General features: G+C 36.6%; 1 protein-coding gene across 1 annotated transcript in view; it reads left to right on the top strand.

Moving 5' to 3' along the window:
• The window catches only part of TENM2 (teneurin transmembrane protein 2), a 1471143-nt gene that overhangs the window by 12249 nt on the left and 1431009 nt on the right, over positions 1-27885 (top strand). Inside the window, exon 2 of the mRNA XM_085236695.1 lies at positions 9630-9730. The gene's annotated coding sequence lies outside the window, so the exon portion shown is untranslated. The remainder of the gene's footprint in view (positions 1-9629; positions 9731-27885) is intronic.

The raw sequence follows: 27885 nt of genomic DNA, 5'->3' as shown, positions 1-27885 counted from the left end.
TTTACTGATTAAATACTTAAAGTTATAAAATGAGAGAATGTAGTTTAAATACAGAGTGAAGAATAATATCTTACATCTTATACGTGCTTATAGATTTTGAGTTCCAAGGCTGAACTAGAACGTAGGAGAAGCAGTGATGTAAACCACTTTTTGTTTGATATGAAAGCATCTCACAAACATGTACTTGGAGGTCATTTAGCAATAACTTGAAGGATGCAGATGCTAGTTTAGAACATTTTTATTTGGTCTTCGCAGTTCTGGTGCACACAAAGTTATGTCACCATTTATCATAGAAACCACTTCAAAATTTAAAAACAAATAACAACCAAAAAAACTCTAACACACCAGCAACACCTGCCCCAGCTTTAATTTGCATCTCATTGAAAGGGTGGTTGATCAGTGGAGATCACCTTTCAGCATGCACAGCAGTAGGTTCATTGTGTGTTTCCCAAGTCCAGGAGAGGTAAGGTTAGTAATTCCTGTTCCAGAATCTCTCATGTATATTGTCATTATGTAGGAGAATATAGAATATCAAACAGTAGTTTTCACATGAATATAGCTGTGGCCAAATAATTGCCAACCACATTCATATGAAATTTGAGAAGTTTTTATTTGATGAGCAAACAAGAAACCACCATTAGCTGTATATGGAAAATCTTGAATTTTCATCTTGGAGACACATTGATAAATCTAAAGAGGAAAACAGACTTTTAAAATTCTTTTCTTTTTCAATGTGATGAGCAAGTATTAGGTAAAAGAAAATGGAATTGTACTCAATTGCACACAAGCAGACCTTTTCTGTCCTTGTGTGAAGGTTTGCATGAGAACAAAAGAGACCTTTGTTCTTTCATGGACCCATAGAAAGGTGACTGTTTTTCTGTTAGTTGTGACAGAATTTTTTCTGAATAATTATAATGTTAATTCCATTTTTGGGATGAAATCAACTGTATTTAGAGTTTAAGATGAAGCAAATAGTGATGAGGCAGTTGAATGAATAATTTCCATTAATACTCGAATTCTCATTTGCTTTTATTTCTCTCTACACTTCTAAACGTGAATGTATGCAAATTTCTCATAATAAGTTTGCATTTTGTATATTTTTCTTCAGTAAATGATTATTCATTATTGACAATATTGTGATCAATATTGTGATAGTGTGATTTATTACATTTCAAATTCCTTTTTTGTCTAATTCAGTCTTATACACAAGTAACCAAAATTGTGTAAGTTACATGCATGGCAAACAAATACAGATACAGTAAGTCAGTTTACTGAAACTAATTAAACTAAATCTTCATTTTCTCTTTGTCTAATTGCAAAACAAAACAAAACAGCAGAAGCACTGCCACTATCTGCATGCCTGCTCTCTCACATTTTTACTGCTTGCTTTCTGGCAATCTTTTCTGAGTGAGATTCAGTAACAAGAAATCACAGGTGCTACGAATTCCACTTTTCTCATTCTTACTCTAAATCTAACATGAAGCATATTTGTTTTGTAAATTTAAGTCTGACATTTTCTTTGGTGAATTGCAACCTTGAAATGTATCAGTCACACTGAACAGAACGAATATTATATACATATTTTTCATATTTCCATAAACAATGGAAAGGAGTCACATGATTGCACAACAGGGTTAAAACTCAACAGAGGAGAATCAGTATGTTTGAAATTTTAAAAGAACCTGATACATAAGGACTGACACAGAGGGAGAATGGTAGGAGTGGAATAGCTTCATGCTCATGCTTCTCCTTCTAGTGTGAAAAATAGCAACCAATCTCATAACAGGAAACACAGAATGTATCCTTTTCATTAATGGTAGTATAGTTATTTGCTTTATCTTAGTTGTCAGCAACATCCAAAAAAGAAAACAAAGGAGTGAAATGTAATGTGTGTATCCTCAAATTTTCCACATCGACTTGAAGAATAAACAGCATGAGATAATACTGACTGTAGTATATAATGCGGATCAGATTTGACACTGCCATCCTGGCTTTCCTAAATAGGTGCCAGCTGTGAAAATAGTCATGGTTACTCAGTTTTTGTTTTCTGTTTTTCTTAATCCTGATTGCTAAAAGTAGAATTTCAGTGTAGGTCACAGTTAAAATAGTTTAGATGCTTCCATTCTATTGCTCCATTTCATTGCTTACCAAAGTTTTTCTTATTGGAGGCAAAAATTAATTCTACAGTAAAATTTCCAGCCTTTATGGGCAAAAATGTTTTTTGTTGTTGTTTTTTTTTTTTTTTTTGGGGGGGGGGGGGAAGGTTGTGGGGGTTTTGTTTTGTTTTGTTTTGTTCTGTTTTTTTTTTGAGTGCAAGAAGTACAGGGCAGTGAAACTTTTCACTGTAATTTAAAATAAAACAACACATTCTTTGCCTAATCTGGAACTGCAGCAGCTGGGTTCAGGAAGCAGAACTGTACCAACAAGGCACTCCAGGCTGTGAAGTTCTTATGAGTTATGTTAAATATCAGATTTCTCAGTGTTCTGAGCCTTGCAAACATATGTGTATGTACAGTTGGAGTCAGTATGACATTTGAAAGTAATATGTACAGTTGGAGTCAGTATGGCATTTTAAACTAAAGTTGTTTTTTCTTTAATCAACCTTTAAAGAAAAGCAGAAATGTGGAAGAGCCATGGTACCAATGGAGAAGTTCTATCAGGCACATGTAAAGTTGTAGAAAGATTGTGCTATTTTACAAGGGTAACAGTTTGAAGATCTGTCCATGAATTATAAGTGTGCTCTTACTATGTCTTACAACCTTCTTGTTTTCTACTGCCTTATACTAAGGAACTGGAGAGTGATGCTTTCAAAGACAGATTTGTGGCTGCAGTTGAGCACAAGGAAAGTTTGATCCCTGGTTGTTGGTGGTTCTTTCTTCCCCGTAGTGAATACATCTTTTCTGTCAGATCTCCTGATGTAACTTCTTAATCCAAGACTGACAAAAATACCTGACTTTAAAAAAAAAAGTCTACTATTATTTTTTAAACTGGCTACTGTCATTTTTATTTCACTGACTTGGAGGAGATGAGATGAGTTTCTTGATGGCTCCAAAGTGGAGGACTGGTGGATAGGCTTGAGGGTAGGTTTGCAATGCAGATGGACTTAAACAAGCTGATGGAATGGGTAACTGAGGTCTCAGGAAGTCCAGCAAGGACAAACAGACAAATGCCAAATGCCTCACCTGGCAAGCCAGTCTGGGCCAGGAAGCAGTGCGCTGCAGGACAGGCCTTGGGGCTCCTGGCAGGCCAGAGGTGGAAGGCAGCCAGCAGTGGGCTCTGGCAGCATCCTGGGGTGTGGAGACAGGAGTACAGAATGTCAAGTGAAGGAACTGTGCTCCTCTTCTGAGCACTTTTCAGACCAAACACAGTTGACTCCCATTTTGTGCTTTCTTAGTATGGTAAGGGTGCTGATAAACTTAAGATGATCAGAGGCCTCCAAGATGTTTGGAAGCTGAAGTACTTGCCTTGCAAGGGGAGGAATAGGGGGAAGATAAAGCTTTGCAGCAACCAAATAGCATATTGTTGGTACCTGTGAGGAGGTCATCTTCACAGGTTTGAGGAGGGAGAATAAGCAACACTGGATGTAAGGTGAAAGAGCTCAGATTGAAAACATAAAAGGTTAGGCATAGGTTGGATTATGCTGGAGAAGTTATGCAGTCTCTGTCATTGGAGGTATTCAAGATAGGAAAACACTGAGCAGCCTGGTCTCACCTCAGAGCTGCTCCTGTTTTAGGCAAGAGGTTGGTCCGAAGGTCCTTTCCAGCCGGACATATCATGCAGTCCTCTGATTTTGACCAAACCGAGTTGTTTTGTTTGCTCAGTTCTCTTGGAAATAAACAAATAAATAAATAAATCCAAACATAATGTGGAAATGAGTATACAGAGGCAAAAAACTCATCTGTCTAACTGACCTGAAACTAGAGCAGCCTATTTGAGTGGAAGCAAAGCTATTAAGGAGTTTATTTCTTAATACCAATGGTTAGAAAAAGGATTGTCTAATATCTTTGATAAGTCTACTTATAGAGCTCTGGAACTGAAGATTTGTGAAAATTTTGGGCCCTTTAAACAGAATATCCTGTTCTGCTTAACATGTTCTTAATTCAATTATTGAATTTCTTAATTCAATTATTGAATTCCAGTATTACAATTTTATCTATTCATGGAATAGACAAACAAGAATTCTACAGGAGGGGTGATTTTGAAAGTTGTGTGTTCCATGTAAATATACCCCCATGGGCACCGAAAGATAAAGTAAATAAATACTGCTTATCAGAATTGAGATGATCTTGCAAATTAAGAGACTGCTCTTACAGTGTGTCCATCCATGCTCTCTTAGAGTCTTAACCTGCACTTTAGGAAGAAACCTAATTTGAAAACCCCCAGAAATGCCTTTCCTTACAGCATAGCTGTCATTCTCCTAGCAGGGCAGAGCCTAAGTAGTTATGCAGTCCATGACAGAAGCATTCAAGAAATGTTGCTGAATGATACTTGGAAAAAAATCAGGTAATGGTGGTCTGTGGTGACTACTCTCACACTGATAAGAGTCATTTGAATAAATCTATAGGTTTACTCTGATTACCAAAAATAGCAAGTGATTTATACTCCTAACGCTCTTGTAACAAGTGTTTCTAGTCCGCTTTTCACAGTTGCATGCATACAAATTTGAAAGCAAGACATTTTCCTAGTAAAAGCAACATCAGTACTTACTAAATGTAGTAATTTTTCAATTATTTCTTCCTCTTTTGATCATATGTCAAAATCATGCTTAATTACAGTGAGAACAATTGTTCACCTATATTTTTCTTTGATATGAGAATTTCTTGAGGCTACAGAGTAAAAGGCAAAATAGTCTTATAACTGCTTAGAGGACGTAATCATTCACACACCTTGTAGCTGTTATTAAATAAAGGAGCACAGTCAAATGCACTGAGAGATTCTCTAATAAAAAAAACTTGATTGGTTGCTTTATCTTCTGCCAGAATGAATATGACTTCAGCATATTTAACAACGTTAACAAATCTTTTCTAAAAAGCAAATGCCAACCTTGAATTTGCAGTTTCACCCTTTAACCTCCAATCATATCAAGGATAACAGCGTATTTTACAATTTCTTCTGTGGTCCCAGATAAGTAATAATTGTTACTAGAATCATTAAACAAGTTAAAGCATTTAACTTCATTATAGCAGTTCCTGTTAGTCAGGCACGTTGTGCCATTATCAGGCCTTTTACATCAGTAGAAACAATTGATAAATCTGTAATAATTCTGTGTCTCAAAGATTGGATAATGATCCCTTGTAATTCTGTGACATGACACACACAAAGTACCTCTTTTCAGTGTGTAATTTCTCATTTCAGAGAACGTTAACCAGACTCAAGAAAAAAACGCTTTTGTACAATCTGTTCAGTGGAATGTAAATGAGTGTGGAGAACAGTTTCCTAATAAATGAGCCACCATTGTGATTATTTTTGGTAACATTTGCTGTACTTAATGGTATCATCCATCTAAGGATTTCTGCATTTATCCTGTTTATAGGATGGTTAAAACCTTAATGGAGGAACCATTAATTTTCTTGCAAATGTCACTGACTTCGAATGCTTTGATCATTCCAAGATTAGCCCAGCCCCTGTCATCAGTAGTCTCTGGTGAGTTCAGGCTGATTTGCTTTGTATATCAAAGGCATAAAAGGACCACTCTGAGTCTCAGTTTTCTGGGTTACACTTTTGAAGTCTCCTGAATACACATGAGCCATATTGTTACAGGAGAATGAAAAGCAGAGGACCATTGTGTGTATGGTGGACAGTTTCCTTCTGAATTTATGTTTCCTTTCACCAAAGACATAGGCTACCTCTGGAACAGCTGTCTTCATGAGTGCAGTTATTGGATCATAAATACAATTATACTCATTAGTACTAAAAATTAAAAAAAAAAAACAAAAAACAACACAAACCCTCAGATGTCCCAGTGTAAGATAATCAGAGCTGTGCCCTGTGTATCTCAAGATAATAAAATATATGGAGCTGCAAAGTCGATATTTTTTTTACGTGATGAAATCTAAAATTGTTTGTTTCACAGCAGAAAGGAGTCAGATGCTTCATCTCATGGTTTTGTGCTCAAGTTTTTAATCTCTTTTCCTATATTTATATTTAACTACATTTGTATTTTAAAGTTTGCATAGAGGAAAAAAAAAGGCAAACAAAACCCTGTGTATTTCATTACATTTTAAATAGGTATCTTTTTTTGAAATAAGCGTTGTAACTCTCTTTGAATTGCCTGTTTTATCCTGAAAACCAAACTAGCAATTAGGTACAGTTTTGCTCTACATTCATGAAGTATTTACTAAAAAGTTAAAAAAAACTTCCAATTTCATTATACTTTTATGTATATTTTTCCATATCTGTAGTTGTATATGTTCTCAAAACAAGCGACTCAGACAAGATTTTCAAAACTGGTTCTTAAAATTAACATCTGGAATGCCTGTTGGAACTCCTCATAGATGTTTGGGCTTTTATTTTTGTGGAATTCCTAAGTGTTTTTCTTTAAAAAGGAGGCTTCATTCAGAAATGACATTATTCAAAAAGCATAAAACAGAATAGAATAGTTCAGTTGGAAAAGCTCTTCAAAGAGAATTTGCTCCAACTGTCCAACCACTTCAAGGCTAACTAAAAGTTAAGGCATGTTACTGAAGGTATTATTCAAATGTCTCTTGAACACTGACAGACATGAGGTATCAACCACCTCTCCAAGAAGCCTCTTCCACTTGATGAGATGGACTGTACATTATGATGTATGTCTCATATACCATTAGGCAGTAATAGTAAGACCATGATAAACTTCACAGTAGTAACAATGATCAGTGAAGAAATAAGAGTGTAGCAAAGAAAAAGCAGAGCTCCATATCTCCAAAATATGAGGAAGGCTGAAAGCGTCTGGTAAAAATGGAGAAGGATTTTATAAAACAGTATGACTGAAAAATGGCTGCATATTTGTTTATATAAATGGAGACATCAAGTCACTGACAGGTGAAACTTTCTCTTACATGTTACAGGTTGCACTTGGGATGCTCTACAATTAGCTGTCTAAAAATGTTAGTCAGTTAAACTCCAGTATTACAGATGGGCTATTAAAAGGTTTTAGGGAATGGAAGAACAAAACAATGCAAGGGATTACTGAAAATGCTTAAAAGAGTATTAATTAGAATTAATGAAATGAAAGCGAAAAAAAAAATAATTGCACAGTGATATTGATATTCAGGTGAGTGTTAGGGAGGGAACAATCTGCAACTACAGATAGACATCGGATGCCACACCACATGACATCCACAACTAGTTTCAACTGGCCAAGTCAGTGCAATTACTGCATTTTTTGCTATTTTTATAATTTCTGGAGAGCCTATATCATAGTCAGTCTACATTTTTTAGGCACAAAGATAGGTACCTGTTACTGTGAGGAATTGGTACTTCAGTTAAAGAAACAAAACTCTGAGAAGAAGGGAAGGAAACAAGAGGAAAGGAGGACAGAAATTGTGGCAGAAAGAGAGGATGTAATGTAACTGGAATTGTAGATGTGCAAGGTATACCTAGCTGGCAAGAGCATTTGATCTTTCTAATTCCTGTCTTCCACGGTTTCACCAGGTGTGTGGCTGGGAGCCATCTTGTACCAATAAGGATGTGGATGAAGCTACCTATTTGGCTATTGCCAGCTTACATTTCTACACTATTTTCACACATTATTCTCCAAATTAAAATAGGAGCTGTAAAGAGAGCAATTACATGTTTTTTTTTTTTTTTTCCCCACATCAACTAAAGTCTTTTCACTCAGAGCACAGATGGCCCTCTACCAGTCTCCTAACAGTGCTCTACATACTGCAGTCCCATGGGCCAGAACATGTGCTGCTTGAAAAGACAGCCTTCAAAGAGAGCACATGCATTAGATTGTAGCAGCTCTCTGGAGTGCCAATACATGTGTTGGATGCTTCATAATACAGAATTTTTAGGACAATTTACTTTCTTTGTCAAGAATTAAAACAGAGCTTATTGCTGCATTCACTGTTCGGTGGAGTACTGCTCCATGTACTGTAAACGTTTTGGTAAATTTTAAGTGTAATACCTGTCTCTCCCTTCTGGAACATTTCTGAATATTCTTTAGTCTCTCACACTTTAACAGCTTTGACATTTGAGTGGAGTATTTTTTACTTTTTTTTTTAACACTTGTCCACAAAACGGCTTCAGCTCTCTGTAATCTCCCTTTTGTGCACAGAACTCGATGGCTGAGTCGAAGCACAGCTATGCACACTCACCTGCAGACACACACACACATGCACACAAAATTTTTATGCCTGTTTTCTTTAAGGTCTCAGTGAGAATTACAGTGGGTTACTTTTATGATAGAAAACATGGATGTCATATGTACTCACGAAACAGCTATGTAAAAAGTGAACATATTCAAAGCAAAATTATCACCCTACTGCACCCCAAAATAGGTTTGTTCTTAAGTGTCACAGAGACTTCTGTTCTTCAACTTTTCACTTGTAAATATATCCACACAAGTAAGTGCAGGAAGGTGTTAATAATATGAGAGGAAAAAAATTGCATTATATGCCTCCAAGTGCTACGTTTGGATAGGCATCTTTTATTGTGTCACATTGTCACAAGTGAAGTCGTACTGTGATGCTTACACAGTTCTGTCTAGTGAGAAAAAGTGGCTTCTTTTCACAGATAATTTAAATGCTTGGCCTAGTTACATGGGTGATTTCCATCATTAAAGAAATGGGATTTTTTTTTTTTTGGTGATTGCTACCAGAAGAAAAATGTTGTGAGCTTGTGGGAATTTTCTGGCACAGATGCATTTAGATAGTAAGAGTTGTTCTGGACTGAATAAAGCAAGATATTTTTTGATTGTTTCCATGATGACTGAATGCATCATTAACCCCTTTATTGTTGACATCCTACAGAGACTTGATATGTAGTCTTAATTATTTTAAAAGACACTTCTTTGTTACTTAGCTGGTGATTAAAAGTAAATTAAAAGATGGCAATGGCAGACTATTGTTGTTCATTAACAGATCTAAAATCCTAATCATCTAGTAAGGGACTAATTTTCACTTAATTTTTGAAACAATAAGTACATTGATGTAGAAATTATTTGTGCTGCTTCTATCAGCTAATTAACCAAATCACTAGAGAGGGAGAGTGGGAGAGTGATTATTTTCTATTAATCAAATGGAGAAATCTGAAGTAGGAATCCCAGTCAAAGCTCTTAATAGTATTCTGTATAACAATAAATGATTTTGAACTTGAAGTTCTAAACAGTGTTGAGTATTCTTGCAGAGGTGAACGGGAAGGGCAAATGCGAGAGCAAGGAGACCAGAATTCTCATTCATGTTTGCAGAGACAAAAGATGAATTATGCTGCAGGAGGCAGTGATGGAGCATACAAGAATCCTGCCTTAAATTGCAGAGGAACTGCAAAAAAAGAAATAACTATTAAACCATGTGGAAAATTGTCCTTCCGCAAAAATTTGTGGATTTTAGTGAAAAGCAAGACCTCCAATTTGTTGATTCAAATAATGTTCCAGTTCTCAGCATGAATTGTAGTCAATGCTTATGTTTCTCCTTTTCCTTCATTTTCAGGCTTTCGTCTGGCAGGTGGTGGTTCTTGCACTGAACTGCAACAGCAATTGCTGAGGTTGAAACCCTGCATTTCTCTCATATAGTTCCAGAACACCTGGCAGGTAGGACTGATGATCATAGATGATCTTGGAGAATTCACATTCTTATCGAGGAAGTATCTCCTCTCTGAAGGAACAAGTGATATTGCAAAAGTGATGGCAAAAGATGTAATTGAAACAAGGTTTAAATACGTTTCTAACATTGAGAATGAAATATTTCAGCATTGATACACTGTATGGAAATTTTAAGAAAAACAAAGGCAAAATACACAGATTTGGAAATTTTTTTATTGGCAGATAGACTGTCCAACTGATAAAAAATTACTGAACATATTCAGGTAGCAAGGAAAAAAATGTCTATTGCCTGTTGTATTTTTAAATAGAAAAGTATAGCTATTAAAAAGGACATTCAGCCACAATTGAGGAAGAAAATATTGGATGCTACGAGACATGTGCCTGTCACTAAAGTTCTAGAATTTCAGCTGCAAACTCCCACGTAGATTCATTGTCATTTCTCAACTCATACAAAAAATGTGTGACTTGGCAATTTAAAGAGTTTTCTATCTCAGCTTGCACGTGGTGCAGATAGGTTAAAATTTAAGAGTCAAATATAGAAATACTCCTCTGTGCACTTAGGGCTAAACACAGTGGGGTTTGGTGGGATTTCACTCATGATAAGGAGCTCTTGTACCAAAGAAGAGAGAAGCAATTTTTGAGCTCTGTATCTTCCCTCTTCCTATTTGTGACTGTTTCTTTGCTGACAAACTGTTTCTATTTCTTCCATGGTTCTGGTTTACTACTTCTGCCTGCAGCAAATTGCTAGACAGTTCCTAAAAAAAAGTCAACCAAAACAGTCAGAAATCAAGTTTGAGCAAAAGGATTCTTTCAGTCAAGTGAATAATAGCTAATAGTGTTGGCCCAGCCTGCTGCTGTAAATGCACAGACTTTCTGTTGAAAGAAAAAATGTATGAAAGCTAAAATAAACTGAGTGTTATCTGGACTAATACAAGGAAATACTTGGTGCATTACTCGCATGTGCACAATTCCATAGATGATGCTCTTGTCAGTGGCTTTGAGGTACAAATGCTGTATTGCTTGTTCCACATTATTGTCTCAAATAACATGTTGCATTTAGCTTCTTGACATTTGTTGTTCCTAGTTTTCATTGCTAATGATTTTGTTGACCTTTGTGTATTGTGCAGGTTAAAGTTTGCATGTGTGCATTTTGAAATGGCTTCTTACTGGACTGTATTTTTGCATTGTTTGTTAAGTATATTAAAAATTAATGGGAAGATTTATTAGAGAAACAAATACTGATTATATTAACCTTGGCTTCGTTCTTACACTATTAGAGGATCTGTAAATGCGTACAGATTTTCCTTTCCTTTGTAATCATAGAGAGTTTATTTATTTTTATTTATGGAAGCTATTTAAGAAGATTGGTTAGTGCTCAGCTTTAAATGAGCTTTATGTAAAAGTAACTGGCTGAGTCAGTAAAGAAAAAAATGACCAGATGGCAACCTCAGTGTGGGATAGAGATAAATGTGAATCTAAAATGAGGAATGTCCCAAATAATGAGGGTCATTTGAGAGTAAGATAGTATGTGCACTTTGTGGCCATGAATAATGCATTCATGTACGTACTTCAGTAATTGTGATGCATGAGTTCTTTATAGACATTATCACAAGATCAGTTTTACATGGGAATCAAGTGCTTTAGGTACCTTAATTATTTATAATATGTATCTGAGAGAAGAAAAATGTTTGAATTTTCTGCAACTGCTTTTAGTCTTGGTGTCAAAGAAGGTGATGGGTGAATTGGGGAAGAAATTCTTTATGACCTTGTCATGCTCTGCCATAGCAGAAACTTTTCTCTCAATTCCTCTTCCCCTTTGTGCCCATTTTAATGGCAAACTCTTCAAGTCTGCAAATCAGTGAGGTCAGATTTGAGTTGGTAAGACTATACCATCCTACCTTGAAGAAAAGGTGGAAGTCAGTCTGTCCCACCTGTTATTCACTGTGAAAAGTTACAGGTGGAATTGGCACCAGGAACTCCCTGTCTAAAAGGACAAGTCACAGCACTTTCCCTTATGTAGTTATTCATGTCTTTTCCCCAGAACCAAAACCAAGGGAAAGGATGTTCTCCTTCGTTTTAATTCCTATCTCCGGTAATAGGGAGAACTGTTGAAGCACAAGCCAGCTAAATCAGTGAGAAGGAAATGCTAGTACTATCAAAGTGATTTGTTGTGGGAGATTTCCTGCAACATGAATGCTGCTTGGAGCTCAGTTTCGTAAGTTTGTTGATTCTGCAGAAATTTCAGTACAGGCTTTTACTGATTGTTCCTCTTATGCTTGCTTAAGTCAAACAGCCAACAATCAGGCCCTTATGATAACGGAAAACAAGCAGTTACCAATTTTGCTACTCTCAGCACTAACTGTCCCAGAGGCACCTTTGCATTGATGCTCTCCTCTGGTACTCTCTGCTCTTCTTTGTCTTCCCCTTGTTCCATACAGTTGCAGAAGCAGCTACACTGCTCTTTGCTTATTTAGGATATGCTCAGCACAACTGTAGGAGCAGGCTGAAGTGATTCATAGAATTCCTTGCAAATGGAGGATGTTGTTTGTTTCCCATAAAAAATGAATGCTCTCTTCTTGCTGGAAAGACATTCCTAAGGATCTTCCTTAAACAAAGAAGTCTCTTCCTTCACTAAGGAGAAACAGAGACTAGCACATGAGCAGCTCAGACCAGGAATGATCACAATCATGTTTTTCTGCAAATTATCCAGCGAATCTTGTGTGTAACTTCTAACCTGTCAACTCTCTTCCCCTGAATTATCTCTAGTTCCAATAAGTCCAGTATTTTGATTTGGAGCGTGGATTCTAGCTGTGGTTACTTCCATTCTTCTGAAATCAAAAGTCTTTGGTTAGCGGCCTTACAGATAGTTTGAGAATAACTCCACTTAACACTTCTTTTCCTGAGTTTTGAGACCCCAGTGGGGAGACCAGCACCACCTTCCTCAGAACTGACGATCATTTGAGTGTGTTTCCCCATCGTGGTTTTTTTTTTTTTTTTTGCAGGGTTCCTGATTCAGTTTACTTCTGCCACAATACATTTGGAGCATGCATTGTAACGTTACCCCAACTAATACATATATATGTATTAGAAAACCTTTTATTTGTGTCTGATTGGTAAGTTTGGTCCCACCCATATAATTAATATAAACTTAATGTATTACATACTTAATACCCTTCTGGATAATGGGTTCTGCTCTTAGTGCTAGGCAGTGAAAGAATGCACCTCCTTTGAAGATCTTTGTATTCCTCTTGGTTTTGCAGTGTGTTCAGGTACAAAGGAGCTCTAACAAGAAAAAAAATCAGTTTCTTACAACACAAATTTAAATAATGGAATAGCATTACAAAAGTTAAAGAACCAGTTGCAACATTGAGATTGTGGTAAATCATACCAACCACATTACTTGCTATAAAACCCTGGCTAAATGGCAAGATTGGCTAATTACCTTCTGTCTCCCCTTTGGCTGGCATGGCACCAAGATTTTCAGCTTTCCCTATCTGACCCTTTGCCATTGTTGTTAAACCATCTGAGGGTTAAATATGAGACTGGCTCAGAGAAGCTGCTGCATGCAACTTTTCTCTCTAGCACAATAGGGCATGAGGCTTTTTTTCCCCTTATCTTACACCCTTCAATTCCTAAGATCGTGTAATGTGACGTTGCATGTTAATGTGAGAATTACAGCATTTCATCTCATCTTCTATATTGTCATTTTATTCCCATTTTTGCTGTATTTGTGAAGCTTCCTTGGCTTTAGGTTTCAGGCTGCTTTCTCTGCTTGCAGCCTGTTGAAGACATATTTTGGTAAAGCTTTATATCTCGTATCATCAGAAATATTAAATATGTGCTCTGCTTAATGGTTTTCTTTTTTTTGTACATCCTGTAGAAACAAAACAGATGGTAAAACTGGGAACAGGATGTTTCTCTTGGGTAATACTTCAATTCAAATTCACTGTTAATTTTAGGATCCTTTGTGGGGATCCCGTCTTTTTTAGAGTACAAGGACAAGTTATCCTTAGAAATAACAGCAGGAAAATTGCAGAAGAGTCTAGAGGAAAAATTTCTCTGTACATTTTATTTAAAGCCTGTTGGATTTGTGCCACGGGGAATATGTTGCAACTGGAATTTTAAAAAGCCTGGATCATTTCAGGATACTTGCAATTCTTACTAAAATAACAGTAATAAAATTTCATGGTTGAGAGCCTACAGAGATCACAAAAGGACTGAGGAAAGCACTTCCCTCTTATCTACACAATAGCATAATTGGCTTAGTGCATTGGTGGAGATGCATCATCCCCACACAAGACAACAGGTAGCTGACTATTTACTGAGCTGGGACTGAAGGGACCAGCAAGCTGGTTGACGTAGCAGCATTTGCACTCTTTGGGCAGTATTCCTGAGACTCAGATGTCCTGTGCTGATACTTCACTATTAAATATTTTCCTAATATCATGAAAAGAATTGAACTGAAATTTCAGGGCTTTTACTTTCTTTGTGAAGCTCTTGGTAAAATGTTTTTCCAGCTTTGACTGCTTCCTGAGAGCTGTAATCTAAACTCACTTGGGGTACAGGGAGCTCTAAGATCGCTCCTGCTCTTCTGCTCTGGGAAACACAGGATTTCATTGAGCTGCCAGCCAGCAGTGCGAGCAGCACTACCATCCCACTGGGCGCTGCTGAAGGTGTGCTCTCCTGAGCAGGCCTGAGAGCCCTCATCCAAACATGTGCTGATGACATCATCATCAAAGATAAGCAAGAAAATAGCACTGCAAAGATAAAGCTCCCGCACTGATCTTACCTGGCATCTGCATTAAAATAATTCTGAGAGCTCACTCTCTTATCCATGGATCCTCTGTGGTGAAGTAGGAAGTCAGGACCTCAGGCTTTCAGGAACATCAGTTAATAGGAAAGTCCCATCTGGCTGCTTAGGTATTCCAGAGGAGAGTATATTTTGTTATGGCTGGAGGTGTAAATAAAAAGCAATTCTGTGCATTCCCTACTTAAATTCTCCAGATAACATGCAGTAAAATTGAGGAAGCTGTACAATGTATCTACCAACATTCTTGTGGTAAAAAAAAAAAAAAAAAAAAAGAAAAAAGAAAAAAGAAAAAGACTTCTCCTCACATACCTGAGGTCTGTTTCTACCCTATGTGACATATTGTTCTTTTCACTTCTTTCAATTGTTTTGATTTTTTAAAGTGTAGTTCCCCCAGACAAAATACATGGAACACAGAGCTTTCCCACCTTGTCCTGGATATGCCACCTGGCACACCGCACCTTCCAGCGCACTTCCCAGTCAGCCACAGCCTCTTGCATCTCTTTTGACTGCTGTCATTCTTCACGTTGGCTCCAAGAGTCATCCTGCCAGCTGTCCCACTGCTGCTTGCATTTGTGAGGCTGACAAGCAATTGAACTGTTGCAGATTTTATGAATGAGCATAAACTTAGACTTGATGGTGCTTGCAAAAGAATTCAAAGGACAGCAAAGGCATTGCTCAAGCACTGACATGTCGTCAGAAGGGCAGCAAAGCAATTTTCCCTCCCTGTAATCCTATCAACCAAAACCAATCAAACTACAACTATAAAACAAAAACATGTCTGAAATAGATGTTCAGTGTCTTACATACTGATAGCTATTTGCTTTTAATTCAAAAGCATGCTGCCCGTTAAGTCAAAGTTTTTTCTTTTTTTTTTTAAACTCTTTTTTCAAAACATATCTTTGGATAGTCTACTGTTAGTGTTCGGTAATTCGGAAGAAACCTAAGGGGAGGACATATTAATGATTGTGAGGTTAACGACATCTTTAGTCTATTGGGCTGTGTCAGACTGCTACTAGGATATTCCCCTGCAGCAATTGAACACATCCTTCATAGTAAGGAGCAGACTCCCAGCCTAGCACTGCTTCTGTTAGTATTGTCAGCTAACAGAGTTTGCTCAAGATCATGCTGGGCTTATATGGAAGGCATAAGGAGATCATTTGAACAAAATGTATATTTTGAACAAAAATGCATGTCACATGAAAATGGTTCCACAATAGGCAAAGAAAACTAAAAATTCGCACCCTGACCTTCTCTTCTACTGTACATTACAGAGGCAAGCTTTGTTTCGGAAGGATAATGAGATATACAGTGTGATTAAGCTTTCATCGTTACGCAATTTTTGAAAGTGTGAACTGACTTTTTATGTATAAAAAACTACCATGTCTTCATTTTCCTTTTATCTTCACTTTTAACCTTCTTAACACAATGATAAAGTAATAACAGGACTTTCTAATTTGAAATTAAAAAGGGATGTCATACTTCAGAGGCTAAGAATCCAGTAAGTTTAGTTGACTAGGATAAATTTGTATCAGCCTATATTAAGTGCTAATGACACACATCACTAGAGGCCTTCAGGCATCTAAATCCCTTTGATATATCTATTCATACATCTTTCAAGTGCTGGGCATGGATCTCATTAGAGCAAGTGATGCCATCCAAATAGTGGTTAATTGTTTGTTATTGAGTGCATTCTTTATTCCCAAAAGGTTAGGGTTATTCAGACAATTAGGTTTTAATACAAACTCATCACTAGGCTCAGTAACAGACCTGTCAATGTGTGATGTGGTTCCTTTCATTCTGACTATTTCTTGGCTGTAAAGGAAATGCTACAGAGAAAAACTTAGTCTTTCTAACTACAGATGAATTACCTTCAGATTCCCTCTGTCTCTAACATCTTTAACATTTCCCTCACCATAATCTCATCTGGTTTTCATTTAAGTGAATTTAAAGCACGTATCAATAGCAATTCAGAGATGTCTAATTGGTTGTTTTCAACAGAAAGCTAAAGAGGCTGAAATCTTCCTTGTTTTGGCAATTCCTTTGTTTTGAGACTGTCCTAACAGTTGATAGTATAATTAAGAGAGCAGTTTTACTTTGCTGCGGATCTCCTGACATCAGTTATGGATATCACACAAAGGAGTTGATCTCGCTATAGTGGATAAAGCTTTAGACTGCAGCTCTTGAAGCTATGGGACGTGGTGCTGTTTCAGATCATCACCTTGGGTACAGATCACCAAACAGTGAAGTAGCTCGTTACAGTTACTTTTTAGAAAAGACTCGGTAGTCTTTCACTACTAATACAATATCGAAAAACTTCACAATCTTTTAATCAGCAATTTCCACTGATCTTAGTGATCAAAAGAACTGAATTGAACATTTACAAAGCTTTTTAAAAAAATATGGGTTACAAAATAAGCTCTTCAGTTCCTCTGAAATGGTATATAGTTACGGTGCTAAGGAGAGCAGATAAATAAGCTGATGAAAGGAAAGATGGTATTTCCCCTTGGAAGCTGAATTTGGTCTGGTTTAAATTTGCAAGCAGATGTGCAAGGTTCTCTTCACTAAACCCCTCAGGAACAGGACTCTGCAGCTTTCACATAACTATTTTGTCACAAAAGAATAGACGTTAGGAAGACTGACTGAATGCAATGCACGTGTCCTTTCAGATAATACATCTATCTGTCATTTCAGTTGGAATCTGGATGGCTGACTTTTGATTACTCTACAGGTCTGATGTCTGCTTGTAAGAACTACACAGGGAAGTAGCCCTTATTCCTCCATGTAGCAATTGTCAGCTACATATCAATATATGCTTGGTGGGTTGCTTAAAGTCAGCATGATTCTGTCTTTCATGAGACAGTAAAGAGTTCATTATGAGATTTGTAAACTACCATTACAAGCCTAAACTCCCCCATATGTAACTAATAATGCAATCCGATTATTATTCTGATATATCTTTTTGCTTCTGAAGTGAGTCTGGTTTCAAGGGCCCCAGGTAATGTAGGGTGACATCTGAAAAGATGCCAGCCAGTCCGGGCTGACGCTTCGGCTCAACTTACTTGATGATCTATGGAGTGGGACATTCGTGGCAGCTGCACTGGAAGCTATTCATCCATCTTTTTGTGTAGTGGTTGTGAGCGGAGATAATGGCTAAATCTGTGAAAAGAATCAGTGAGGACATTACAGAAGACAGAGTGAAGAGGCCGTGGGCCTTTGTCTAGATGTCTTGGGACTTATTCTTCTGAAAGGAAATGAACACTTTTCAGATGTGTGGTATAAAAATACAGTATTTTGCAGGTTAAAATTCAAGCAGCTTTCTTTTGATAACTGAAACCACCACTGAATTTCCTGAGATGCAGTTAGATCCCAAAACAAAATCAGGTTAAATATTTTGGTGTCAAAGGAATTGCAGAGTTTTCCCTAAAATTTGCATGCTGTTAGAGATAATAAGGAGCCTTTTATTATTATCTGGTATCAGATAAGAATTCCCTCTGGCCTCTGTTAGCCAGCATGTGTTTCTACTTTGCTCCACAGCCCCAACTATTATCTTTTCCACTGCAAATCCATGTTGGCATCCTCTAGTAGGCATGCTCACTGGAAAAATTCTACATAAGTAATGAATATACTCTTTACCAAAACTTTGGGATTTTTCTCTGTTATTATTCACAAATTATTTGACCTTCTGACCTATTAGAAATATCTAAACAGTTTTATCGTCATGAATTTAGGATTATTTAGGTAGGAGAACTAGGGAGCTAAGTATTAGTGTAATATTTCTGAATGAACAGGGTAACTCATTTGTTATGTGCACTCTTAGTTGATCCTAAAAAACTTTGCACTGCAGGAATAATTAATACAGTATAGTTGTGTAAAATTCTGAGAGATATATTACTTGATATATTACTTCTCTTTCTTCCCATCCTTTCCTTTCCTTCCCCTTCCCTTCTTTTTTTTTTTCTTCTGTATTTTAATCAGAAATATGTTAAAGATCTGATTTGCAAGTGTTTAACATTTTTTTTTCCCTTAGAGCATCATGAAGTAGTTCAACATTGTGCTGAGCTGCTCCAGCAACTTTCTTAGTAGTGAAACTCGATAACCTTGAAGGCCAATCACTTCACTTGGCACATGCATTATTTCAGTGGGAAGTGAGTTACACCACTATTTCTGTCACAGCAAACTCAGACCCAACAGCTGTCAAAGGTTTATCTTTCAGCCACTTCTTCATATGGTCATTGCTATGTGTATTGTCTGGGAGAAGTGGTTACCAATTCAGTCACTCCCACAATTTGCACTGTCTAACTTAATTTTTTTATAAAACTAATTGCTGACACAGGATGCAAGCTGTAGGTCTCATTGATGTGTCTCAGCATTTGGAGTACTAGTTTAAAAACATGTCCTGTGGATTAACAATATGCCTTGGGCTTTTAGTGACTTTAAGGATTTTTAAAACACTGCTATCTGTTTATTGCATATGAGGGACTTGCTAATCCTTGCTGTCCTGGCAGACTTGTTTGCAGCAGTTCTGATTTTAAATGTTTGAGGAAAGTGCAGAGTGGTGAGAGTCAGTTCAGGGGATAGAAATAAATATGATAAGAGAAAATATGATCTCTGAGAAACGATTGACAGAACTGGGCTTGTTTAGACTGGAAAATACAATTGACATGGAGAGTATACCAGTCTAAAAAGGAATAAAATCTATCACAGAAAAGAAGGTAATAAATTGTTTCCCATGTCCTTTGCAGATCAGGATAGGGGATAGGACAGAAAGTAATGGGATTCATTTTCAGTGAGGGAGCTTTAGATTGGATGGCAGGAAAGGAAAGCAACCAAAGCCACTTTTCTAACTGTAACAATAGTTAAGCACTTGGATATGTCATCCTGGGAGGCTGTGGACTTTTTCTCATATCAAAGATTTTCAAGAACAGATTAAGGAAACTTCTGTCTGAAAATGTTTGGGTATAGCTTATCCTGCTTTGTTGAAAGAGGTGGAGTTTATGACCACCTAGGGTTTCTGCATGCTCCATATAGAAACCTTGATTTATGGTTTTTGTTTTTGTTTTCCGTAGAAAAGAAATCTTTTCCTAAATGGGCACTGCTATCAAATTTATGTTTCCATGGAATATGTGGGCATAAGGGTAATGGAAAGCCAAATTTATTGGACTGACTCCATCATTGCTAAATTATTATTCAAGCTATTGTCTCTTTCTCTGTTTTTTTTCTTATAAAAATTGTATCTTAGTTTTCCTTTTTGACTTTGTCTCTAAGAAATGGGAAGCAAAATTATAAGTGTAGATTTTAACTCTGTTCCTTTGTCAGCTGTAACTACTATGCAAAATAGGATCTTGGTTGTGTTATACAGGTAAGATGCAAGAAATAAATGATTTTTTTTAAATTCTAATTTGAGTTAAATATTACAATCGGATGTAGTTTTATTATTTAGCAGCTGTGTCAGCCTGTGAAATGAGTTCCAGTTTTATAATTTGCTGTTTTTAATCAATAACCAATGCTTGGTGTTTCTTTTGGAATTCAGTAAAAATAAATCATGGAAAGTAAAACATTTTAATACTAATCATGCTTTCCATGGCTTACAAATGGCAAGCCGTCATGGCTGTAGCAAATTGTCAGTTTTCACGCAGAACCACAATGCTGTGAATTTAAAAGAACATTAAAAATATACATCTCCTAGTGGAATAATGATCACCACCAATGGTAGAGTTGAAATAAATAGATTGCAGTGTTAAGAAAAAGCTATCATAACTGATAGTTCTGAAATTCTTCAATTTTCTTGCAGTAACAGAACTGCAAATCAGTAGAATCTGTGGCCTTTCTGTTTCTCTAGGTATTTATATTCCAAAATAGTTATCAATTGTCTTGGAAAAAAAAATCAGATTCAAATACAGGATCACATTTATGCAGAATTGTAATATTAAAAATAGTTCCAACTCATCTCCTTGTTCTGATCTGTACTTTTATTCTTCGTTTATCTTCTTGCGAGATGGATTCTGGAGTGGAGACTTTTTAGCTGATTTGTATGTGCTTACTGAGCAGTTGTAAATTCCAAATGTGCATTCCACTCATCTTTAATAGAGACTCTGAGTACTAGCTGTCTTAACTGAACATCGATACACTGTCTAATTATGTATTTATATAGTAATAGTATATACAGTTACATTGAATGTACTCAGATATTGACTGACATTAAAAGCCATTCTGGCTTAATAAAAAGCAGAAAATGCTATTTAGGAGGTACTATTCACTGTATAACATGATGTCCTACAGAACAAGATCCTAATTATCATGATATGATAATTAAGGATGATGGGACCAAAGATACAGCTCTATGCATTCTGAAGATAGAGAGACCTTTTCTTGGAGGGAAGCAAGGGACCTTTTCCACGATTACTTTATGAAATCTCTTATGCTCAGAAGTTAAGAACAAATATCTTTGCACAAATACATACGCACAAAAGGTGGTAAAATTTTGACTTAAAGAACATGCTGGCCTTATATCCTAACCTCATTCTTTTTGTATTTGATTCAATTTCTCCTTTTGTAGCTTTAATGAAATGGGAAAATGTTTGTGGTCCTGATTATAGAGCACTGAGCAGCTCCATCTCTCAGCACATGTACATATGAATCACAGCTCAAATGGATCTTTGATTGCTCGTGTCGCTTTATACAATTTATGATTTGTGATATCAGAAAGGACCAGAAATCATTTTTGATACATTACATTACAGCCCAGTTCAAATCTGCTGTGGAAAAACAAGTCAAATGTTCTGCAAGCCAATTGCTATCTCCATTATTATGGAATGCTCCAGGAGGTTACCTTTTATTTGCAGCAGTTGTGTGATTTAATTTAAAAATAATACTAAGTATTTAACTTGCTCCCTTCATTTTAAAAGAGTGCTTCCTAAAAATTGAGAGAATTCAATAAATAGTTGGAGACACAGACGCAGCATAAATTAGCCCTGTCATTGCAGGTTTGATGATTCCTGATTTAAATAGTTTTTTATTAAATATGAAATGTCCAAATTACCTAATCAGTGTTAGTTGCATGATAAACTATTTTACAGTACTTATTCTCCAGTATCTTATCTCCTACCTGCAGGATGTTTGTTGATAATACTTCCTTCATGTTAGACAAGCAGACAATAATTTGATTTTACAGTTTGCTATCTTGTGCAGAACAGTACTTTAAAAACTCTTTCATGTTTTGTGCTCTAACAAAGACTATTACTTTTATTTGTTGATACTTTGGAAAACCTCAGCATTCATACTGTAGATTTTCTTATTTCTCTTTCTTTCTTCTGTTCTTTTATTCTTCGTCTTTTTTTGCTTTTGCCCTTTTTCCTTGCAGTCAGTCTGATATACTAACATAGTTGTAAGCCTCACACTCACACACATGTTAAATGAAGATCTCGTTACTTTTTGTCACTTGAACTTCAAGCATTCACCAAGGTGGCACCAGATGCAAAAAGAGTGGCATATATGGTTTCCAATATGAGAAAGTAGGATATTGTCAATACTTGAGTAAATATGGCTGTTCTGATCACAAATCACAAAAAAAAAAAAGAAATCCCCTTAACACATTTCCAGGTAGTCCAATTTAAATGGCACCAACACTTCTGAATTACTAAATGTTTGCACAGTTTCATAATAAAATGTTAATGACAATATTTCAGTTCAGAGAATGTTTTAAACTATGAAACTATTTTCTGTTACTTCTGATCTAAACAGCTGGTGCTCATAGTGGATTCCAGTTTTGTCAGGATATGTCAGACTCAATCTAAGCTTTTTAGGGGATGGTCTTGGATAGCTTGATTCCATTCCATCAAAGCCAATGAGCAGTTTCCAAATTATTTTGGCAGGTATACTCATTACAGATGCATTTTCAGCATTCTAGAAGGAACTGTGCTGTTGGAAGACAAATAGTGGATTATATTTGAACTTTCTATTACAATAATTCTTGTGGTGATGAAAAACATGATTTGGGGGATTATTGATACCCAAATGGCACCAGTCTTATTCTGTACCTACACCTGAATGTATGACTATTTATCGATTTCATCCCAGCACTACTCTCTGTACTGAATGCCTTCAAAATGAGAGGTAATGTGGCATCTACCTCCAGTTTTGGAAACCCTCCCAGAATGTAACCTGGTAGGGCAAAAGGATGAGCTATCTGATTTTCTCAGTGTGGCAGGTTATGGTAATGGTGCTTGTCTACTACCTGTGTTATAGCGTGGCACAGATTTCATGCCCACCTCATTTCCTAATCTACATATGCTGTGTTAGGTATATACAAGTAGCTGCCCCATCTGTAGTCTTGTTTATTTGTTTTAGAGAATTCAACTGGCATTAATTTACAAAAATGAGGAAGGGTTGCCATCTACAATTATTAATTAGCATGCACATCTGCCAAGAAGGTGTTTCCATAAGCCTGTCTGAAGTACTTTATTGTTGTTGGTTTTTTTCATTTGAGGGGGATCAATGCTAATTTTCAGTGTTTACCAGCAATCATAGATGACTTGCAGTTAAAAAGCCATCAGCTCTGTCACATTTTTCATTGAACAGAATCCCTTTCCAGATGGCCCTTCATTTGGATAATGGACAGCCTAAGGGGATAAAAATGTCACCTGTTATAGCTAGTCAACAATATTAATAAAAACAGAAGAATAGACCATTCATAAAATGGGCAACAGTTCAAAAATAATCTGTGCATTGTACAGAGAATGTTTTTGGTAGCAATCTTGCCCTAAGAATTCACAGACATCCTCAAATCTGGTCATTATTCCCCTTGCACTAGCTGTTCTCTTGGAGTTTAACCATGAATGAGTCTAATTCTTCTTAATGTATTTCCAGATAAATGAGAAATTATGAATAAGGTGTGATTATGCTTAGAAAAGAGCCATGATTACAAATAGGTAAATAATAGATTTCTTGGCTTGTTGTCTCCTGAAGAAAATAAGACTGGAAGATGTTTCAGGTTTAATGAAACATTGAGATCTAAATAGAAAAAAAATCACTGAGTTGCTACTTACTACTTGCAAAATAGTATTCCCCCATGAGTCTGAACAATGTTGAAAGGTGATTTAAAGTACTTTTGTGGATGACAAAATAATGGTTATAAGTATGGGTTATGTCAAATTTGGTTCAAAGTAGCTACGCCTATGGCATCCAAACTGGCAAAATGAATGGAAAATTCTGAGTTGTTTGTCTATATTTCCATAATGTATACCTATTTTTTTCTTCTCACACTCTTATTTGTGTTTCTCATGAAAACAAGACTTAGTTCACTCATAATCCATCTCTTCTTTAGAACTTGAACGTACTCACTGACAAACAGGTGATAATGCACACAACAGTAAATAATTGTAAAGCTCTCGTCTTGAAGGAATACACTGAAAAAAAAAATGGATGGAGCCATGTACTTTTTATATTCATATGAATTTAAAGTCTTATAGAAATTTAGACTTTGATCCCATATCCTGCCATCTAGAGGCTCCTCAGGTTGCTTTGTTGGATAATGCTGTTTTTTCTCATCTGCTCAGAAATTCATTGAGTGAAGAATAAAATTTTGAACTAGGTTACTTCACCAGATTAAACAGTAGGAAGGGAAAGCCATGTTTTTTTGTAATAGTAACACTGATTTCCAAAGGATAGTCTTCTGAAGAGGAAAAAAATATATATTTCAGTGAACTGTCCTTCATTTTTAACTCACAGACAAGAAATAGATCGTGAATATATAAAATGTACCATAGAATCAATTTTCACTCACAAGTACGTGATGTTTTTCAAATGAAAAATCTGACTTGAGCTGTGCAAAGTATTTTTACTAATTGCTAGTAATTTCAAGGGACTTGTGCTGGGTGCTTGACTCTGTCCCTTTTAAAAGAGCTAAATTTCATTTCCTGAGTGTATATTTTCTTTTGAAAAATCATACCTTCTGAAAATATGTACAAAATAAAGTGATGAAACCTACAGAGTTACGCTGTGTTGTCCTGGAGTAAGTAAATGAACAAGTCAGTAACAGTGCCTACAGCTGCCAACACTTCATTTCTAATACGTTACTCACTTTTTTAAAAAGTTAAAGCACGTTAATAGAAAGTCATCTTTGCTGATCTTGTGTAGAGATAACCCTCCAACCATCTGAAGAAGAAGGGACTTATTCTTGATATTGAATGACCCTTGGTTAATGCAAGCACTATTTATGGACTTACGTGAAATTAGGAATGAGCTTTTGTAGGTAGAAGAGAGGTTGAGTTCACTTAAGCTCTGAGTGATAATTGTAAAAAAATGTAGCGTGGAAATCCTCAGAACAGTGGAAACTGTGGGAAGCAGTGTTCTCAGAAAAGAAAAGGAGACATAAAGCTGTGAGCTTCTGATGGACTTACAGCAATTTTTGGAGTCATGCACAAGAACAGTTGTGTTGCAACCTTCTTTTAAATGATACACATTTTTCTGAGCCTCTGGAGTCTCCATCCAAATCCAGCAGGACCCACTCTGAGCCACCTGCTGAGCTGCCTCTGCTCTGAGCCAGTGGCAAGACTTCAGGGGTCCCTTACAACACCAGTTGTTTTATAATTCTATATCCTTGTGCACAGTGTACAGTGTACTTTACTGTATACTCAAAACCAATCAGTGTTGATATTCTTTTGACGACATTTCACTTTTTGAACTTGTATGGCACTTGAGCATGGGAGAAGGACTTAAAGGAGGGAGATCATTTTGTCATTTTTACCCTGATAAATAAACATAGTGGTCAGTTAAGCTATCTGTCTTAATTAAAAGTAAGGTTATAAGATTATTTTTAATGTCTATAGTAAGGGATCTGCATGAGTGAGAAACTAGTTTCAGATATACCTAGGTCACTCTGAAAGTAGTGCCTCCTGTTTATTTCCATGGAAACTACTAGGTTAGTTTAGTAGGTACTAAATGGGTACCTACTAAATAGGTATATTTGATAGAGTATATTCTAAGCCACAAAATGCTATTTTTCAGCATAGTCACCACTATTAGCTATGTATTTTTGCCAGCAATGAACAAAAGCCTGCATGCCACACTTGTAAAAAATCTGCCCCAGTGGAGGTGAGCACTGCTGCTGTCGTCGCTACTGAAACGCACCACCCACCTCCTCACTGTGCTCACATCCACTGCTGGGTCTCCGTCAGTGTTCAGCAGGTGTCCATGAATGTCAATGGGAGAGCTTTTTTACACATGGAGGAATTAAATTCCATACCTCTAATTTATATGCACTCCCACGTCAGGTGCTGTTGTGTCAGACTGCCCCTCTGCTACCATGTTTAAAAAGAAACACTGAGCTAAAATTTCTACTCTATTCCTATAGCATTTCCCTTTAGTTTAGGTCTGCATTTTTGCACAGATGGTGCAGCAGCAACATCACACAGTGCTATCGGATCCCTGATATACACAGTGCAACACCATGAGTGCAAGATAGATGAAAGGCTGAGCTTCACATTTCCCGGTGTTTTAGAGATTAATTCTACTCTTTATGGATCCACCAATGCTTCTTGGAAAACTTCCAGAAAATCTCTCCATTAGAATACAATTCTACATCTGTGCTATACTTAATGGTGTCTTACTTTTCTTTAATCACTTTCCATAACTATTGACACCTCCTTGAATTTATGTGATATTTTTTATCCCGAGGAGTTTGTCAGCCATGAATTTTGATTCCTTCAGATATCAAAGTCATGGTTAGCGAGGTCAGACACTTCTGCAATTTATCTCTGCTAGCACTCAGCCACAGCTCACACGCTTGATTTTATGCAGCCTCAGGTAATTTTCAAATTAGATTTAGGAAGGTTTTTATTTTTATTTCTAAGTGTCTGTACATTCAGAAGGTTCACATATATATTTCTTTTATCTACATATGTGTTACAGATAAATGTTAATCATTTTGGTATAAAGTATACTGCACACAGCAAAGATTACAATTAACGGCTACAGTTTGCACTTCTTGTAAGAAAAATTGTTTGGAACCTGTTGGAGCTTTTACTGCAGTATAAAATGGACTTGGGCTCTCTCATGCACCTGCCCACCCTTTGTATGAAGTATTTTAGTATTGTCTGGTTAGTGCTCTTGTCTTATTTGTATTACAATGGTTTTTAAAAGCATTTCTTGCATATTTGTGGTGAGAAAACCCTGCCTTCCAAAGAATTCAATGTTAAATGGGCAAAGAGAAAAAAAAAATAATTTATCTTCTCTATAATAAGGACACAGTTGCAGAAAAATGGTTAATTTTTTACGCAGTGAACCTATAGCTGGTCTAACAAATGCTTCCTCTTCTGCAAAGTGCAGAACCTTAAGTCCTTCTTTGTTACTATTGCCATGTCTGTGCATATATTCACATTGTAATGTCACCTTGCAGACATGAAAAACTGGTACCAAACAATTGCCAAGGTAAGGCAGCCAAAGATGAGGCTGGCAATAGTCCATCTCCAGGGCAGGATGTCGTGGCATCTCTTGCATATTTTAAAAACTGTGTATCACTTTCTGTTTCTATTGCAAAATGAAACATCTGAGTATAGCAGGTTATTTGAGGTGATGTCAAGTCACGGAACATAAATTAAAAATAAAAGTTTTGCTAGTGCCAGATGCTGGAACTAGTAAAATATTTATCATTCTCATGGGCTGGTGTTCAGCCAGCAGTCACAAAACTTTAAATTATACTTAGTGCATGTTATGGCTTCTGTGTTATTTTGCTGGAAGGGAAAGGGAGATTTTGCAGGATTTCAGTGAAGAGATGATACTGCAGTATTTCCTACCTAGTGTAGTATAGTGCTACATCTATTTGTAATGTGTAGCATTCCCCAGATGATTACTGGAGGGTCTTGTTCAACATGCCAGGGCAGCATGATAACAGATATGGTGACAAAGTTAAAAATAAAGCAGAGTGTGGAGGATGAATTTTAAACTGACATTGCAGCAGCAAGAAAGCAGTTCCAGTGCATGAGTGCATGCTGGACTGGCTTTTCTTAGGCAATCTTTATCTTTTTAAGTATCTTTATACACTAAGCTAATCTAAAACCAAACTCTGGCCTGACTCTGACCCTTAAAGAGCAACAAAAGAAGCAGATGAGGTTCCACAGAAAGGGACAGAGTGGACAACTGGGGGTCATCATTGCTACATCTATCCTAAGCTACACCATCCTATCTTTCACTTGAAGTACAGAAATAAAATAGCCATTAGAAGATCAACATGAACATGGAATCTTGAAAATCATGTGCTCAAAATGGCAGTGAGCTGGTCTGTATTTCATCTCTTAGATGTTTTGCTGCACACTGTACAGGTAGTGGTTTGAAAGAG

This window comes from Meleagris gallopavo, chromosome 15 (assembly GCF_905368555.1).
Source record: "Meleagris gallopavo chromosome 15, MGAL_WU_HG_1.1, whole genome shotgun sequence".
NCBI lineage: Eukaryota > Metazoa > Chordata > Aves > Galliformes > Phasianidae > Meleagris > Meleagris gallopavo.
Note: the sequence above shows the minus strand (reverse complement) of the source record. Positions and strands in the feature narration are given on the sequence as shown.